General features: G+C 49.9%; 1 pseudogene; it reads left to right on the top strand.

Annotated features, from left to right (window-relative positions):
- Positions 1-261: 261 nt before the first annotated feature.
- On the top strand, positions 262-1,271 carry LOC140517174 (galactose mutarotase pseudogene; annotated as a pseudogene).
- Positions 1,272-18,792: the final 17,521 nt, after the last annotated feature.

Genomic DNA, 18,792 nt, shown 5'->3' with positions numbered 1-18,792 from the left:
CATGGTGTGTTGGTTAGTGCTGGCCTTCAACTCAAGGTCCTTTCTAACTGGCCCTTTATCAGCCTAGGATTTCTAATTCCCAGATCACGCTCCTGACACCTTCTTTTGATGAGAAGCTGTTTCTCCAGTACAAGGAATGAGTTACCACTGAGAGGTGCACTTTTGCCAGCCCTTTGCTCTCAGAATCAGGACACCTCAGTTCACGATACCTATGTTACAGTTTGGTTTTGTGGGCTTGGTCATATTCTTCCCCTTCCACTCATGGCTTCAGTAACCAGAATTGTGTCTGAGGACCTTCCCAATGGAGTAAGGATTGTAGAGAAATTCCATCTACAGACAGACCAGCTGAAGGTGGAGATTATCTCCCTTTGGAGGTGAAAGACAGGGATGGGAAATTCTCAGATATGGTGTTGGGCTTGCTGAGCTTGAAGAGTATCTCAAGAAGCATCCATATATTGGAGCAATAGTTAGACAAGTGGCCAACTGCATTGCCAAAGGGACATTCACCATGAATAGGAAAGAAGATAAGTTGGCCATTAACAATGGACCTAATAGTCTACATGGAGTACTAAAAGGCTTTGACAAGCTCCTTTGGACTCCTCAGGTGCTACCAAATGGAGTTCAGTTCTCCTGGATCAGTCCAGATGGAGAGGAAGGCTATCCTGGTGAATTGAAAGTTTGGGTCATGTACACATTCAATGGGGAGCAGTTAATTGTGAATTACAAAGCCCAGACCAGCAGCACCACCATGGTCAGTTTCACCAAGTACTTGTATTTCAACCTGGCTGGCCAGGGTTCTCCAAATATATATCATCATGAAGTTTGTGTAGATGCTGAAGCTTTTGGTGGGTCAATGATAACCTGATCACTGCTGGAAAAGTGGAATCTGTACAGGGGACTACGTTTGACCTGATGAAGCCAGTGGAACTTGAAAAGCACATAGAGAAGTTCCAGATTGATGGTTTTGACCACAACTTCTGTCTGAAGGATACAAAAGAGAAACATTTTTGTGCAAGGGTTTATCATTCCCCCTCACTGGACAGAAGCTAGAAATATACACAACCCAGACTGGGGTTCAGTTTTACATGGCCAATTTCCTAGATGGAACACTAAAGGGAAAGGGAGGTGCTGTGTACCCTGGACACTTAGATTTGTGCCTTGAGACCCAGAACTGCCCAGATGCAATAAATGAGTCACATTTTCCTTGTGTCCTGCTCCATCCAGGGGAAGAGTATAGCCGTGCTACTTGGTTCAATTTTCCTGTGACTTAAAGAGGTCCACGTTGGCCCTACCAGATGAAGCACATGAACAAGGGAAAACATCTAAAGCCTCTTTGAAGACTGAGGTCCTCAGTTTCCCCTTCATAAAAAATTTCAAGGAGTTAAAAGGAATCAAGTGTGTTGAAGGAATCACAGTGGTAGATGCTAGATGAATTAGTCTGATTCTTAAGTAATGGTGATCTTCTAAAATGACAAATCAGGCTATGCTTAGAAGTCAACTCTGTTCCCTGTGCTAATGAAGGCAGCAAGAAGTAACAAGGAACACCACTGCAATCCAAAATCTCTCCCTGTAGACAGGTGGAAGTAACTGGGGGTATTAGTATTCTGACGGTCAGGGACAGTGAAGGTAATTGTTGGTGGCCTACCACCTTTTATATTTCTTTCTTTTCTTTTTTCTTCTCCTTTCCCTTTCCCTTTCCCATTCCCCCTCTTTTTCTTTCTCTTCTCCCTATGCCTAAGGGAATTACTTGTGCTACTCTAGGTAGAGTTCTGACTTCTTTTCTGGCTATTTCATTCTTTCTTCCCTCACTTGCCCTTCATAAAAATTACTCCTTAGTTGTAGAGATCTGAGCAAGGGACATGAGGTACTTGCACTTAGGTTATTTGCCTTTAATAAGGTGGGGATGATGGATTCCCCACCTCTGCTTTGATCCCACCCCCCAAGGCCCTCAAAACTTGAATCTGTGTAGCAGCTTCCTCTGTAGTCCATTTTAGTAAGAGTGAATTAGACTAAACTCACAACTTAATGGAGATGACCTGTTGAAAGGAGATACTACCTGTAAGTCTGGTGCCAGAAACCTTATTTTCTAGAACAACACAATTCCCAATATTCCTATTGTGTTAATGATCTTTAGAACATCAGAAATACCAAAAGACTTTGTTATTTGCCCATTTTGAATCAAATAAAACTTTACAAATTTTAAAAAATAAAAAGAATCAGGGCACCTTACTCAGAGGAGGATGGCAAGGGCATCTCTGGGGACAGCCTTGGCCTTGGCCTCCTTGGCAGTGTGTGCCTACATGTATCTCAGAGAAACAGAGATGGCTACAGAACTATGTATGGGAGTTCCACTGCTATTCCCATGCTGTTCCCCAGGAGCAGGTGGGAGGGAGATGCTGGCTCGTCCACAGGGGCCACAATCAGCGGAAGGAGGGCACAGTGCCAGGGAACAGAAGCTGCTCTTTCTCTAGGGTTTCAAGTTTACAAATAATGTTACATGCATTTTCTCCTTTGATGCCCCCAGTGCCCTTGGGCAGCGGTTGCTGTGCCTCCATTTGGAATGTGAAGAAACTGAGGCATAGAGGAGGGAAGCGAACCCCAGAGTCACATGGGGTCACCCTGTCCATCAGCCCCCAGGAAGGATTGTCACTAGTCTAGAGTCTAGGGGATCAAATATCCCATTTCAAGTCAAGCTATTATAAGGGATAGAATATAGATCCTCATGGTGGGGAAGGATGTTGCCTGCTCAGCAGCTGCATTTGGGCTGGGGACACAGGGACCAAAGAGGCCATGGACCTCTCTCAAAGGGCTTCCCTTCTTGGCGGAGGTGGGGTAAGAGTGGCCGGCAACTAGAACAGGTAGACAGCCAGAAGGGAAAAGGGCTTCTGTCTGTGGGAAAACCAGGGTAGACAAATGGAGACACAGGACAGGCTTCCTTGTTCTCCAGGTTAGGGGAGACAGTATGCAGAGAGGCATTTTCCCTGCTCTACCCTGGTCCAGCATTTGGAGAATGTGGCACCTCGAAAAGACCAGTTAAGTTGGCTTCAGGCAGGCCCAGTGGTGAATCCCTGATAAACTAGTCTGATTCACCACTCACCCACCCAGACCCCAAGCAAGGGGCCCCATGTCTTTGGTGGACCTGACAAGTGCTTGTGCAGACTCTGCCTAGACCCATCCACGGAGGGGGAGCTCACTACCCCAGACTTGCCCTTACATTTTGGGAGGAACTGTTGTCCTACTGAGTCTAACTTGGAATCTATGCAACCTCCAGCTCTGATCCTGGATCTTCCTTGGGGGCCTCCCTCCTCCCTACCACACTTTGAAATCTGAGATGAGATGTCTCTCTCTCCACATACCCATAGCTCCCAGAATGCTCCTCGCCAAGCCTTCCTGGACGCACCTTTTCCCGTGCTGGTTGCCCTCTGGATACTCTACCTGATCCATGCCCTCCTTGAGCTATAGTCAGACCAAGCTCCCTGTGAGAGGTATCACCAGAGTAATAGGCTAAAATGAGGAAGGTCAAGGATGTTCTAGATGCTTGCAGGAGCTAGTGAGTGAGGGGGAAGTGAGGGCAGTCCCCAGGGCTGAGGAAGAGCCAGTGATGGCCCCATTTTCCACCAAGAAAACAGTATTAGTGTGAGGTTTGTTTCTGGTGGCATCCTAAACCCTACTATGAATGAAGGGCTGGGGAGTGATCCTAGAAGAAGGCAACAGTGAAGCTTCAGCCAGGATAGCAGACTCTCTCCTCTTTGGCCAAAGCTACTCACCCTCTGGTCTGGGAAATGCTAGTTGAATTTATGAAGACTAGCAAAGGATTTGGTCAAGTCTTCCTGAGATTATTTGTGTAGAAAAGATACAAAGATGTCATCTCTAGGCTAGTCTAATTAGTTGGACTGGGAGACTGGCTGATTGACCAAAAGTGGCCATAGGGGGTATGCTGTACACTAGGCCTGGGGTCCAGGAAGAGCCAAGACCAAATCAGCGGGCTCGGCAGGGGAATGATCTGCCCCCTGTTTCCCTGTTTGTCTGGGGACAATACTAACTCCTACCCTAGACGGTGGAGATAGCTGTAGCTACTTTGTGACCCATGAGCTCTTCTTTCTCATTCCCAATGCCTTGGTCTCCCTTTGGCAGGAGATATCCAGGTGTGCAACCCTTTCGTCTGAACTGGACCTCCCACTGGGTGACAATTTTGTTAGCCTTCATATCTTCTCTGCTTAACCAGTGTGTGGCTGAAACAAAGGGGGAAAGGCTGGCAACCAAACAGGACAGACAGGATTTAGCATCCACAAATCCAAGAGGATGAGATTCCACAGAAACAAAGGGAAAGTCTTACAGCTGAGTCAGAAATCCTAGTCCACAAGTGTAAGATTGAATATACACATCAAGATTGCGGGTCATCTGAACAAGATCTAGGGTGCCTAGTAGACTGCACACTCAGTCTGTATCAATAGGGTCTGAATGAGGTACACTTTGAGTCTCATTGCCCAGAACTAAGTGACTGATGACCCCTCAGAAGCCCACCCTGCTCTGATCACAGCTGTGGGACATAGTTCTGGCTCTTACATCCTAGGAGGGACATCGGGAAGGCAGAGGACTGCCAGAGTGGTGAAGGATGGACAAGCCACACCACATGAGGACCACCCTTCCCAAGGCAGACCACTCACTGACAAGCCCCAAGCTCTTATCTTACTTCTGTCCTCTGCAGTGCTCCCAGCCTGGGGCAGCTAATATGCCAGGGCCTGGGACAGCTTCAGAGCCCTAGAAGATGGGAGGTTACTAGGTGCTCATGTCTCTGTTATGCTATGGTGTCCCAGAGAGATGAGCCAGTCTCAAAGGACAGTGACTTGCCTTAGGCTGCACAGTTGTGAGGAGAAGAGCCAGCATAGGGACCCTGGTCTTTAGACTCTGATTTTGGCTCATTCCCACATCCTGGCATAGCCTCTCTGTTCCTGGCCAGCCTGGCATCATGGATGGGCAGGGCTACAGTGGAAACCATGATAGGAAGCTGCCCTCACCTGCCTAGTGCCAGTGCCCAGGGCCTACACAAACCCTCCTCCCAGACTGTGGCTGCTTCTAGGGTCCTTCTGATGTTGCTTAGCAACCAGGAGCTCAGGAAATCATTGGTCTGGCCCAGACGACTGAGGTTCAGGCAAAAGGCACTTAGATAAAATGTGGAGGAAGCCTGCAGCTGCCCCATCAATAGGGACCAGGACCCTCCTTGGCAGTAGGGCTTGCAAAAAGAGCTGGAGACAGCAGAGGTTGGATGCCACCCTCTGGGGACCGGAAAGCAAGAATGCACCACAGTGGGGGCAGGGGCAGAAGAGAGAAAGGGGACAGAGAGCAGTTCTGGTGACCTCTAGCACGTCCCTGCACTCCAGGGTCTCTGCTTCCTCTGCTGAAAATAAGAGGGAGAGGCCAGATGGCATCAAGGGTCATGTCATCCTCCAACTCTGACATTGTATGATTATAGGTTCTAAGGTATCCCTCAACTCCAGTGTTCTCTGATGTTCACATCTGTTTTGTTTTCTGTTCCTTCCTGGCTCTGAAATTCTCTGTTCTGAGGTTTATCCTGGTTTTGTGGCTCAGATTACTCCTGGCTTTGATGTTCTGTGTTCTAGGGTCCTTCCTAGCTTTAAAACTGTCTGTTCTGGGGTCCCCTCTAGCTCTAGAATTCTACTCAGGTTTCTCCTGGCTTTGATGTTCTGTGTTCTGGGGTCCCTCTTGGCTCTGGATTTTTCTGTACTGGGGTCTCTCCTAGCTCTAGAATTCAACTGAGATTTCTCCTGGCTTTGATGTTCTGTGTTCTGGGATCCCTGCTAGCTCTGGAATTCTACTGATTTTTCTGCTGGATTTGAATTTCTGTGTTCTAGGGTCCCTCCTAGCTTTAGAACTTTCTATTCTGAGGTCTTCTCAGTTTTCTCTTGACTTTGATATTTTGTGTTCTGGGGACCCTCTTGACTCTGAATTTTTCTGTTCTGAGATCCTTCCTAGTTCTAGAATTCTACTCAGGTTTCTCCTGCCTTTGATGTTATGTGTTCTGGGATCCCTCCTAGCTTTAGAATTCTATTCTGAGACCCCTCCTAGCTCTAGAACTCTCTATTCTGAGACCCCTCCTTGCTCTAGATTCTCTGTCCTGGTCCTTGTAGGCTCTGATCTCTCTGCCCTGGGGTCCATCGTGGCTCTGAAGAGATTAGCCAATCATCTTTCTGGACAGCAGGAAGCTAGAGCAGTAGATGTCCCTGCTGCTACAGGCCTCTGCCTTCTGAGGTTGAAATCACAGATGCCAGAGCCAGAGAAGGCCTTGGACACCACCCAGTGCCTTGATTGGGCCCCTGGCCCAGCAGAGAAGAGTCTTGAGGTCCCTTGAGGTGCCCTGTGTTTGAGGCTGGTCCCTGAATGGAGTTGTATGGATTGCTGAGTTCCCCCTCTGCCTCCATTGCCACAGTGTGCTGGGGGACATCTGATAGTTCTTCACTTCCACTAGCCTAGTCCAGTACTCTCCAGCTCTTTGGCTCAGGAAGGGGCAGAGACTTGTCCAAGGTCGCCAAGGCAGTTGGGGGCAGAGGCCCCCAGACTCCCTCTTTGTGTGAGGACAGTTTTCAACTTGGTTAGCTCCCCAGACACTGGGGTATGAGCTGCTAATAGAAATGCCCCCAAGCCTCCCTAACCTGGGTGGAGGTGGTTTCTGCTGCAAGAGCCAGGCCTTGGACGGGCCCATCTCCCTATAATTCTCTGGGGAGGGAGGTTGGCAAGGGGAGGGCAGCCCATAGCCCTGACAAAGGGGCCCCATTTCTGTTCTAAGAACAGTGACTTTGAAATTCTGGGGGGGAAGGGGAGCTGAGGAAGCAGCTGAGCCTTAGTTGGGGAAAGATGAAAAGTTCCCATGGCACTGGCCTCATGTCACTGATAGGGAGGGATGAGAAATGAGAGAAGACAGTGTTGTGTCTCCTCCTCAGGAAGGAGGAATGAGAAAATTAACCTTGAAGCAATATTTGGATTAGGGAGGCAAGGGGTAAAGGGAGTGGGGGTGGGGGCCCACACGAGGAGAGACTGGAATTCCTGGAGCCAGACTGGGACACAAGGCAGGAGCTGGCAGTGGGCCATAATGTGGCCTCCAGGGCTGAGCTGGGAGGCCCATGGTGAAGTTTCCTGTGGTATCCCCCATTTTACAGATAGGGAAAGCAAGGCTCAGAGGGGCAAAGTCCCCTAGTCAGCCAGCCAGTGAGTGAGAGAGCTGAGATGGCCCCTCAGGTTCCCAGCATTGGCATCTAGCTGACTTTCCCTTGCAGAATTCAGGGAGGGCTACCATCCCATGTGGAGGTCTTTCCAGGGGAAAGGGCAGGGGCAGGAGCAGCTACAGAGACTCAGCCCTGGCACAGGGGAAAGCCCATTAACTCTTGAGTCAGAAGCCTGGGTTCAAAGACTCCCTTGGAGGCTTACTGATCAAGTCACTTAAAAGTGTGTGTTCGTCCTTTATTGCCAAAGAAGACCATGCCATCACAGAAATGATGACATGACTTGCACTTGACTTTGTTTTGAGTGAGGGAGGGCTGTGCAGGTCACCAGCCTCACTTCTCCTCCAGAGCCATCTGAACCCAGTGACCAGATATTCATCAGGATGAGTGGAGATGACCCAGGATGATGCAATTTGGGTTAAGTGACTTGCCCAAGGTCACACAGCTAGTGAGTGTCAAGTGTCTGAGGTGAGATTTGAACTCAGGTCCTCCTGACTTCTGCACTGGTGCTCCATCCACTGCACCACCTAGCTGCCAGTCACTTAAAAGTAATGACAGCAGCAACAATAATAGTCCTTATGCATGATGAGCTTGGGCCCAAGACGGTGGGCGTAAACTGAGACTGGGTCTAGGCCTGGGCCTGGGCTTCAGTTGGGCCTGAGTTATTCCTGAGTCTGAGCCTGAGCTGAGCCTGGCCCCGAGGTCAGTAGTGGTCAGCCATGGCCTGAGTCTGCACCTGACTGCGCTGAGCACAAAGCCTCTTAGAATCATCATGTTTGTTACCAGGCCCTGAGTGGTGGGGTGGCTTTGTACAGCCTCTTGTAAGGGGTACCAAGTTGGAGAAGAAGGGACTCTCTTCCACCTGGGATGGGTCAGGAGGTCACACAATGGGGAGCAGCTGATCCAAAGATTCAGTAACTTGCCATCATGGATCATGTTCCCAGAGCCCTTCAGAGTTTACAGAATGCTTCGTATAAAGGACTTCACTGGGTCCTCACATCTTCCCTATGAGATAGAGGCTCATTTCACAGAGAAGGAAATTGAGGCTGAGTTATACAGTTGGCAACTGCCAGAGACAGGACCAGTATCATGGCCTAGTCCCCTTTGCACCATTTTGCAAACACTGCCTTTCACTAGCCTGGGGTAACCAGCTGAAGCCCTCCCCAAGGCTGCCTGACTTCTGTCTTTTCCAAAGGGGGAGGGGATTAGGGGGGAACCAGTCCCCTAATGACTGGGGAGGCCAGTTCTGTGTGCCCATCTGCAGAACTCATTCAATGAGGCTTTGCATTCAACCACTCAGACAACAGTGTCCAGGAGACCCCAATGTGTCCAGCCCTGAGCCAGCAAAGTGGACCCTTGGAACTGAGTGTGGACCATGGACCGTCCTCCCCAACCTCACAGGCCAGGTGCACACATATGAAAAATGAGGAAGACATGAGACATAAGTGTGGAAATCTAGCCACTCAAGATCAAAGTGTATGTGAAATACCCATGAAATGGATTCTAGTTCTGATCTCTCCCAGTCCCTGGCTGTGCGGCCTGGACATGTAAACTTTTGAGAGCTTAATGTGGCAAATGGGCACCAAGGTAGTACAGCGGTTAGAACACCTGGCCTGGTATCAGGAAGACCTGAGTTCAAATCTGGCCTCAGATACTGAGTCAGTGTATGACCCTGGGCACGTCATTCAATCCAACAGGCAAACATGCCTCAATTTCCTCATCTGTAAAATGAGCTGGAGAAGTAAATGGCAAGCCACTCCAGTATCTTTGCAAAGAAAACCCCCAGTGGGGTCATGAAGAGTCAGACATGACTGAAAATGACTGAACATATCTGTCAAAGTGTATAATGACCAGTATCACAGGATTTGGGGGCAGGGAGCAATGAAGAACATGATAAGGCTAGGAGGACCTTGATCTTGCCCACCTGGGCAGGATGGTGGGCAATGCTGAAGCTGGGTGGGTTTGGGGAGGACAGTGAGCTGAGGGGGAGATGGGACATCCAGGAAGCATCCAGGAGCCCAAAGAGAGAGGCTGGGCTGGCTCCGTTCATCTGGGGGAATCATCAGCAGAGATAGGGCCATCCACTGAAGAAGAAGAGGGCCCAAGGCAGAGGTCCCCATGCTGCCCCTGACTAGAGCACTAGGTAGGGGGAAGGGTCAAAGGGAGTCCTGCACAGAATCCAAGTGACTGGAGCTGGAGGGACCTGAGTCACCCAGGACAGGCTCAGAGAAAGGAGGCCCCTGCCCAAGGCCACATGGGGAGTTAGTAGGGAGCCTGGATGCCAGGCACAGATTCTGCAACACTGAATCTCTGGGGAGAATAACTTTGTATCACTACAATTCCACAAAGTGTCCAAACAGGTCCCAGCCAGCTTGGTTCCCAGCCTTGGCTGACCTTGGCCCAGGCTGTGACAGGAGGAAGGAATAAACAGCAGCATCTACCAGAGGGGTGGGCCAGTCTGGGGGGGGGGGGGGGGCCACTGCTGGAGGGGGGCCTCCTGCTGGGGGGCTGCTTCAAACACCCCAGAATCATTTCCTGGAACATTCACCCTCGCCCAAGGCAGTAGAGGCAGGGCAGGGCACCCACATTCCAGACACCTGGGCCTCTGGTCCCTGTTCTACCACTTTATTGGGGTGTGACCTTGGTTTCTTCATCTTGTAAAATGGGGGTATTGAGTGAGATGATCCTAAAGGTCCCTTTCCTTCTGATTCCAGTGCTGACCCCATGCCTTATCTGGTTTGGGAGAAGTGAAAACTTTCAAATCCTGGAAGGATGTTGGCTTCTGGGATGATTGTTTACATTGGATTGAAGGAGAAACTGAGTCCCCCCAAAGCTAAAAAACTTGCCTGGGGTTCACAGCACCTGAGCACTTCAGGGCTGCCAGGGACCTCTGAGTTTTACAGGTAGAGAAACTGAGGCAGGCAGAAGTGAGTCACTTGCCCAGGTTCCCACAGCCAGGGAGCACCTGAGGCTGGATTCAAACTCATGGATCTCTGACTCCAGGTCCTGCCCCCTCTCCTAGCAATCTGACTCACACAGGAACATTCCCTGAGATTTGCCAAAGATGCAAAGAGTGATGGTGGAGAGGGAGAGAAAAGAACCAGGCCCTGGTGCTATCACCGGGGGTTTCCAGTGGGAGGATACCAGTGCTTAAAAGATGAATTAATTTTAAAAGAAATCCCTTGGCACAGTGCCTGGCACATAGTAGGGGCTGTCTGTCCAAGTCTTCCTTCCTTCTTTCCCCTTCCTAGAATTCATCAGGGCAGGGGTGGGGGGAGAGTCAAGGACCAGGCATGGAGGACCACTCAAGCAGCAGCTGAAAAGGGCTCCACCTTGGATGCTTTCAAGCCAATGTGTGTGTGGGGGGGAGAGATGTATGGGAGGGACACACTGGGGCGCCTCTGGTAAAGGAGCATCCTCTCTAAGCCTTAGTTTCTTCATCTGTAAAAGGAAGGGGGAGTGGTTAGACTCTCATTAAGAGGCTTTCCATGCCTATACCAGTGCCTAATATGCACTTCAGGGCCCCCTCCATTTTTCCTAGTGTTTCAATTCCACCCAGTTAGTTTTTATTAAACACCTACTGTGTGCCGGCCACTGGTCCTCCCCTCCAGAGATAATAATGGGGCAGCCGGGAGACCACAGAGACCCAAGTCAGGGTGGTGCCAGGGAGAGCTTAGTGGGGCAGGGAGTAGGAGGGGCAGGGGGAAGCAGGATCTGGCAGAAGTGAGTGGGGTAGGGGGGCAGGGAGATGCTGTGGGGGGAAGTCTAGATGTTCCATAGGGCAGCCCCATGGACAAACCAGCCTTTCTGCCTGTTTCCTCCTATATACAAATAAGGGGTTGGATTAGACAGTACCTAAGGTTCCTTCTGAAGTTTCTAATTCCATGATCCTGTGATGAAATGAAGCGGTGTGGGTTTTGAATGCCAAGCCAGATTCTTCATGGGACCCTGGAGGTCCTGGGCAGCCACAGCAGGTGTTGGAGCAGGAGAATAATCTGGTAGATGAGTCTGGCAGTTGGATGTTAATGGACAGCAGGCAACAGTGGTTAGGGTTGGGAAAATTCGGGAACCTGCAGAAATCCAGATCAGAGTGCATAAGAGCCTTGGCCTCTCAACTGGTCTGGAAGGTTCCACATCAAGAGCAAGCAGAAGCCAGGGAAAGGGAGGTTGGGGAAGGGGAGATAGAAGTACTCTCTGCTGGACTGAAGGTCCTGAAGAAAAGGACTTTCAAGGATGGGGAGGCAGAGATGGGAAAAGGGCACAGCATGACCGAGATTTCAATTTCTTGCACATTTATTAAGCACCTGCTGAATGGAGGGCATTGTGCCAGTACTGGGGATACAGTGATGAACAGTAAGAGACCCAGTCCTCAGGGAACTGACAATCATTGTGTAAACTTAGTAAATTCAAGGTAAGTTGAGGCAGGAAGGAATGTGAATAACTAGGGAGAGGGTCTTAATGGGATGATCACTGGGCAGAAGCCATGGTGGTCAGCAGCATCTGACACTTCAATCTGTCCCCACTTAGGGGACATATTTGCCACAGGCCCAGCCCTCGATCCATGGTGGGGTACCCCCTCCCCTGCCCAGCTGTCCTCATAAGGAGCTTTTGTCTGTCTCTCTGCAGTTCCCCTCCCCTCCAATGCCCTTGAGCTCTGTCCCTAAGGACCAAACAGAACCACATGTGCCCCCAACCAGCCAGGCCCCTTTTGCCAGGAATGCAGAAGGGGCAAGAGGATGTAGTGTGAAACCCAGTCAGTTCATTTCCCACACAGCTGTCAAAGTGACCAACCTAGAGGGTAAGATTAATGAAGAGTGAGGGGCTACAGAGAGACCTTATTTGCTCTCAAGGAGTTTCCAGGGGACCCCCCCATCTGTCCAGCCTCCTTGAGGGCCCCTGGCCTTTGCCAGGGCAGGACCCTCTCTGCTCTGCCTGCCCAGGGCTGGGGAGGGGCTTTTCTGGTAGCTGCTCTTAGGTAGTCCCCCTGGGCAGGATCCTCCAGGGTCAGGATGCTGCCCCTTTTCATCTTTCTCCTTCAGTATGTGATGCTAAGGCTGGAGCATGCCCCCTCTGTCTAACAGGGGATCAGGAGAAGCAGGCAAAGAAACAGTTAAGTGCTCATTGTTTTAGCCCACAAAGCTCTGCAGGCCTTAGTGAGCTCAGGATAAAGTCACTTGCTTTGAAGGACGCCCTGGATCTTATCTGACTCCCCCTGAGCAGACAAGACCCACATTAACTGGTTTCCCAGACAGGCAGCTCAGGGCAGAGGTTTCTGTGAAGCTTTACTTTGCTAAGGGTGTGTACGGGGGTTAGCAGAAGGAGAAGGTACCTTTGGCACCATCTGGCCAACACCTACACCTGCTGCCTGTCCCAGGTAGGCATGTGGCCAGAGGGCATGGCTACCTCTCAAAGGGGGGACCTCTCTAGGGCTGTATACAAACCCCCCTTGGGTGGTCTGAGCACTCACTGGTAATGGCTAAATCCCCCACCTGCTGAGGGCTCCAAGGACCCAAGAATAAATTCCAGATTTTATCATTAACACTCACTCCCCTCCACCACAAAACCATGGAGAAAATATTGGTAGTGGTGAGTCCACTCTGCCAGCCCTGAAAAATCCTCCTGGCAATAATTCCCTTTGCACATATCAAAGGCATCCGTGTCCCTAATCTCCCAGACATCGGTCAGAATCACACAAGATATGCCAGAGGCCATAAACCCAGAAATGGCCTTGTCCAAAGACCTGTTGATTGTACACATCAAGCCAGGCACAAAGCAGAGGGTCATGTGTGGTGATGTTGAATCAGGAGCAGATGAAAGCAAGTTGAAGACGATGATGAAGTCTGCAGGTGATGGGGAGAGCCCTGGCCTCAAGGTAGCTCCCCCATCTAGATAGCATCCCTACCTGCCTCTTGGCCATCTGTCCAAAACGGAGCCCATGATGTCCCCTTTCCTATCTGCCCCCAATCTTCTTGGCTCCATCTCAGATCCTTCCCTGCCTTTCTCTCTGGATCCAATCAGTTGTTAATTTTGCAGAAAATTCTGTGACATCTCTCCAATCTGTCCCCTCTCCCCACTCCTGTGGCCAATATCCTGGTTTAGATTATCATCACTTCTGGCCTCCCTGCCTCCAATCTGCTCTCCTATTCATTCCTCACACAGCAGCCAAAGGGACTTTCCTAAAACACTTAGAAGCTTCTGCCTCACGTCCTTCAACCACTGCTTAGATGCATGGCTGCCTCATCCAGAGCTGTCTCCAAAACCCACCTTGGGTGACCCAAATCCTCATCGGTAATGGCTAAACCCACCCACTTCCACCTACCAAGGGCCACAGTGGGTGCACAGCAACCCAGATCATGGATGATATGGGGGGATGAGAGATACTACTTTTGGTAAGCAATGAAGACCTATTTGGGAGAAGGAAGGCTGTCATGAACTGGGCTGGAGTGGGTAGAGTGAGTCTCCAAAGGAAGACAGATGCCAAGGACACTGGGCTGACAGAACTGATCAGACTTCATGGCAGGGCTGGTGAGATGGAGGCACCAAAGATGAATGACTGGAAGGATGATGATGCTCTTAACAGTGGAGAACAACTGGCCAACCGGAACCGAGCAAAGCTATGGAGGCATCTCAGATGCAGATGCATGAGCTGAACTAGGTGCCAGTGAGGACATATGTAGCACCTACAAATGCACAGCATGGCAATTACCCATAAGGAATAGGAAACTTCCCAGGGCCCGTGTGCACACACATACAAGTACCTAGATTTAGAGAAAGTGAGAACCAAGTGTCTACTAAGCACTTTCTGAGAGCCAAGGCCAGGTGTCAGAGGGAGCCACAGAACCCTTATCGGAAGCCCTTTATTTGATTTCCAGGTCTGATGCTGATCCCAGGCAAACCACCCAATTTCTGTGTGCCTCAATTTCCTCATTTCTGAATGGAATCAATAAGCACTTTGCAAACTTAGAGGAAGTAGGCCCGGGCAGTTGTCCTCAGACACACACCTCCAGAGTTCCCAGAACACACTCCCAACACACCTACTCAGATACACCAGTGTCTCCTCCATTCCCCAGAGGCTGGCTGCAGAACACAAACTGTCCCTTCTTCCAACTGTCTCCCAGTTAAGATGAAGAGTAAATCCAAGGGATGGACCATTGGATGCCATTACAATAATGGGATTGATTTCCTTGGGCCCTAGGGTCCTTAAGGGCTCACGTCAAAGGCTCAGCCATTAGTTTGCCAGCTGGATGACCCTGGGCAAGTCATTCCTTGACTCTAGGCTTCAGTTTTCCCATATCTGCAAAACAAAGCAATTGGACCAAGTGACCTCTAGAGTCCTTCCTGCTGTCCTCCCACTTCTGGGCCTCTTCCTAAATCACACTGGAAGGTGTGCCCCAGACCCCTGCCCTCCTGGGTCCTATAGTTGCTGCCTTTGGAGTCACCAAACACAAAGTTACTATCCCCTCTTCCCCGGCAAGATAAAAGAGGCTACTGGAATCTTGACTGGGGGCAACCCCCGTGGCCAAGAGACCTGTCCTATCAAGAGGTGAGCTAATGATCCTGTAGTACACTCTTAAAGCACTTTAAGTCACTTATCAATTCTTAGCAAGTTAATCTCTTTACTTGATTATGGACCCAATTGTCAGTCAATTTACCATCTTCTTTGTAAACCTCTTGGAGATTCTAAGGGATTATCTAGGTAGCAAGACTTTATCCAACCTTTATAATTGTATTAAAAGAGTGAGGTGCCCATTAACCAGGGGAGCCAAGGCCTCCCCAAACTGGAGAGCTAGATACGGTTAGAAGCAGATTGGGCGTCCCTAAATGCCATTGTTTGGGGCTGGCTGGATTAGGAACTGATCTCAGCATCAGGGAGGATTCTACAGGGCCTGGCAGCTCCTAAGGACTTTGGCCCCTGAGCACACAAATGCATCTCTAGGTGCTTAGTGAAGACCTTGCCTTGTTGGAGGCAGCATCAGGAAGCGCATCAACTTGCCTGTGTCAGCTGGACGGTTTACAAAATATCTCAGCTAGAATTTATCCAATAACCAAGTCTGGGGTGCTCCAGGATGAGTGCAATGCCTCCCACCCAGTAGAAGTTTAATAAGTGTGCAATCTACAGAGGATGTACCCCATGCACTAGGCCACCGAGAGGCTGCCTTGTGTAGGCTGCCATGTCCTTGGCTCACAGACAGCTGGATTGTGCTGAGATCCTGGGAAACCACTCCTGGAGAACAGCAAGGTTCCACTGGTTTTCTGCAGGAAGGAAGGGAAGCCCAAACCATCTTTTAAGGGAAAACATACTAGCTGTGGAGCCCAAGGACCTGCATTCAAACTCTGCCTAGTGGCCATGATTACTTACGTCACACTTCCCTGGCCCTCTTTCTTCATCCATAAAAGAAAAGTACTGGACAAAGTGATCTTTGAGGTCCAAGCCTTTGTTCCTGCTTTCACAGAGTTCAACAGCTGAAAGATAGAAAGTGAGAGGTAAAAAATACAAGAGAGAGGGAAAGGAAAAAAAGGAGGATTGTCACTGTCTGGATTGATCAATTAGCCTTGATGACAGAAGTATCTTAGAGCTACCATTTATATCTTAGGGACAGCTAGACCATGCTACAATGCACAGACCGCTTGGCCTGGGGGCAGGAAGATGTTTGGGGAAGCTAGGGGGTGCAGGACCTGGGTCCCTGGAGGCCAGAAGACTGACCTTTCTGAGTTCAAATCCTGCCTCAGATACTTCCAGTTATGTTACCCTGGACAAGACACTTAACCCTGTCTGCCTCAGTTTCTTCATCTGTAAAATGAGCTGGAGAAGGAAATGGCCAACCCCTCCAGGATCTTTGCCAAGAACACCTCATATGGAGTCACAGAGTCAGACATTGATAAACAATAACAATATGTATACAGCGGTCACTACAGGCCAGACCCCAACCGATATTATTAACTCCATTTTATAGAAGATGTCACACAGCTAGTAAGTGTCCAGCTAAATCTGAACTCAGGTCTTCTTGACTCCAGGTCCTGAAGCACCACCTAGCTGTCCATGAAGGACCCTTGGCCATGCCACTTGGGCATCAGGTGAAGGAGCTGGGGAAGTCTAACCTGGAAGAGAAGATGTGGGTAGTTGGGGGGCACATTAGGGTCTTCGGGGGTGGCCAGGCTGAGAGGCAGACTGAGGCTTAATGTGGAGAGGGGCTTTCTCTCAACTGCAGCCTCAGGGACCCCAAATCTGCCAGCCAAGCAGTCATCCAGTCCTGTCACAGAGGGGACACTGTGAGAACCAGTGCTGCAGAGGTGGTGGGAAAGCCAGGTGGTATATGCTAGACTCAGTGGTAGAGGAGAACCTACCCAAAGGTAAAGTTCTGAGATTTGCCTGGGGGGTGGGAGTGGAGTGGAGCTGTGCCAGCAGAGTTAGGAGAAAGCCTGGAGCTGTGGAATGAAGGGATGACTGAGCCCCAGGAACAGGGCATGGTCAGGTTGGCCCTCTGCCTGAGGAAGGCTATGTTAGGAGCTAAGTGGAAGGAGGGGATTGGTGGAAGAGAGACTAGAGAGGCAGGAAGACCAAGGATATTGGTGAAGTAGTTTTGTTAAGAGGTGAAGGAGGCCTGAACTAGGCATAAGACTATGTGAGGAGAGGGAGGGAGGGATGGGTGGATGGATGAAGGCCATGTTAGAGAGAGAGGATCCATAAAACTTGGAGACCCATTGAATATGGAGGATGATGTAGAGGTAAGAATGAGGGTTGATGACTAAGGTCAAAACCTTGAAAAAGAGACACAAGGTGACCCCCAACCTCCCTTCTCTCCAAAAGGGGAACATTGTGTATACTGTTGGACTTGTTTGATGTTGCCCGGGCAGCTATTTGGCATAATGGAGAGAGCCCCAGGCCTGAATTCAAATCCAGTCTCAGACATTTACTAACTGGGTGACCCTGTTTCCTCATCTGTACAATGGGGATAATAAGAGCACCTCCCTACCCAGAACTCTTATGAGGATCAAATGAGATAGTAAATTGCAAACTGCCGTGAAGACTGTGGACACTATCTAAATGTTTGCCATTATTGTTATGTGTTGATCAGTTTTGCTACGGTGCTTTTTCCCCTCTTTCCTTGATCCCTTGTTGTGGAAGGTTAGGGGGCTCCCTCTATGGTGGGAGCAAGGAGGGGCAATGCAAAAGATGCCAATAGTTATTTTGAAGAGTTAAAGTTGAGAATGACTCTCACTTTGTGGACACAGGAGGTTGGGAAGTCAGGGGCTGCTATCAGCAGCAATAGGAAAATTGGGAAAGAGAATGAATTTCACTTTAGGCACTTGGAGAACGGTATCTCTATTGCATCCATTTGAAGATTCCCAAAAGACCTTTGGGCAGGTAAGTGGTGCTACATTGAATAGTACTGGGTACAGAATCAGGATGACCTGAGTTTCAATCGGATCTCAGACACTCACTAGTTGTGTGACCCTGGGCAAGTCAGTCTTTTTGCCTCAGTCTACTCATCTGTAAAATGAGCTGGAGAAGGGAATGACTAACCACTTCAGTATCTTTGCCAAGAAAACCCCACATAGGGATCACTGAGAGTCAGACATGAGTGAAATAGTCATCAAGAACAACAACAGGCCTTTGACCATTTGAGTCTGGACTTCAGCTCTGAGCTGAGTGCTAGATAGAGAGATCGGGGAGCTGCTGGCAGAGGTGCCCCAAGGCAGTGGAGGAAATCAGTGAGAAAGAAGGGAAGGGGGCTGGGACTGAGCCTGGGAGACACCCAGGGGGAGAGGTGATGATCAGTCAGCAGAGTAGACCAAGAAGCAATGGCTACATCGCTAGGAGGTGACCCAAGAGAGTCACAGAAACCTGGAGTGGGCAGACTCTCCTGGAGGTGAAGCCCCCTGCCCACTATGGCACTAAAAGCACTGCCTTTGTGTTCAAGTTAAGGGGTGAAGAAGGCTGAACGCTAAGCAAAGGCCTTGCACACAGTAGGGCTTAGGAAATGGTTGCTGTATCTGTGCAGTGGGCACATTTCTTTGCCCAAAGACTCAGCCTCTGGGGCCCAAACCTCCCTGCTCTGTTGGGCTTCTGTGGCAGAGGGCAGCAGCTATGGGAACTTGGAACATGCTCCTGTGAGCCTCAGTTTCCCCTCCTGGAACAGAAGCTACACTTCCTCCCTCCTGAGGACTTAGACTTGACCTGAGGTCATATGGGACTGATGGTTGAGAACATGGGGATCACTCTGGAAACAAGATCTCTCCAACTTGGTCTGTGAAGCCCCCAGGCCACAGAGGTTAGACCAGGCCTCAGCAGGGCCTTGGAGCTGAGCTGACCCAGGCACTAAGTGCAGAAAGAAAGTAAATGGTTAATGTTCACTTATTCTCAGGATGGACTATAGAGAAAGAACTCGTTAACCTTGAGAACTGGATGGCCTGGGTGCCTGCCGATAAGCAGAGCAAGCCTTGTACCAAGGCCTCGCTATCTCTCCCTGGGAGCCAAACTCCAAAGGAAGGCCAACCCTGGAAGGAGATAAATGCCTCCAACCTTCCAGAACTCAGAGTTCTTCCTCTGCTA

The sequence above is a fragment of the Notamacropus eugenii genome, chromosome 1, assembly GCF_028372415.1.
Source record: "Notamacropus eugenii isolate mMacEug1 chromosome 1, mMacEug1.pri_v2, whole genome shotgun sequence".
NCBI classification, from domain to species: Eukaryota; Metazoa; Chordata; class Mammalia; order Diprotodontia; family Macropodidae; genus Notamacropus; species Notamacropus eugenii.
This window is presented reverse-complemented; position numbering and strand designations above follow the sequence as displayed.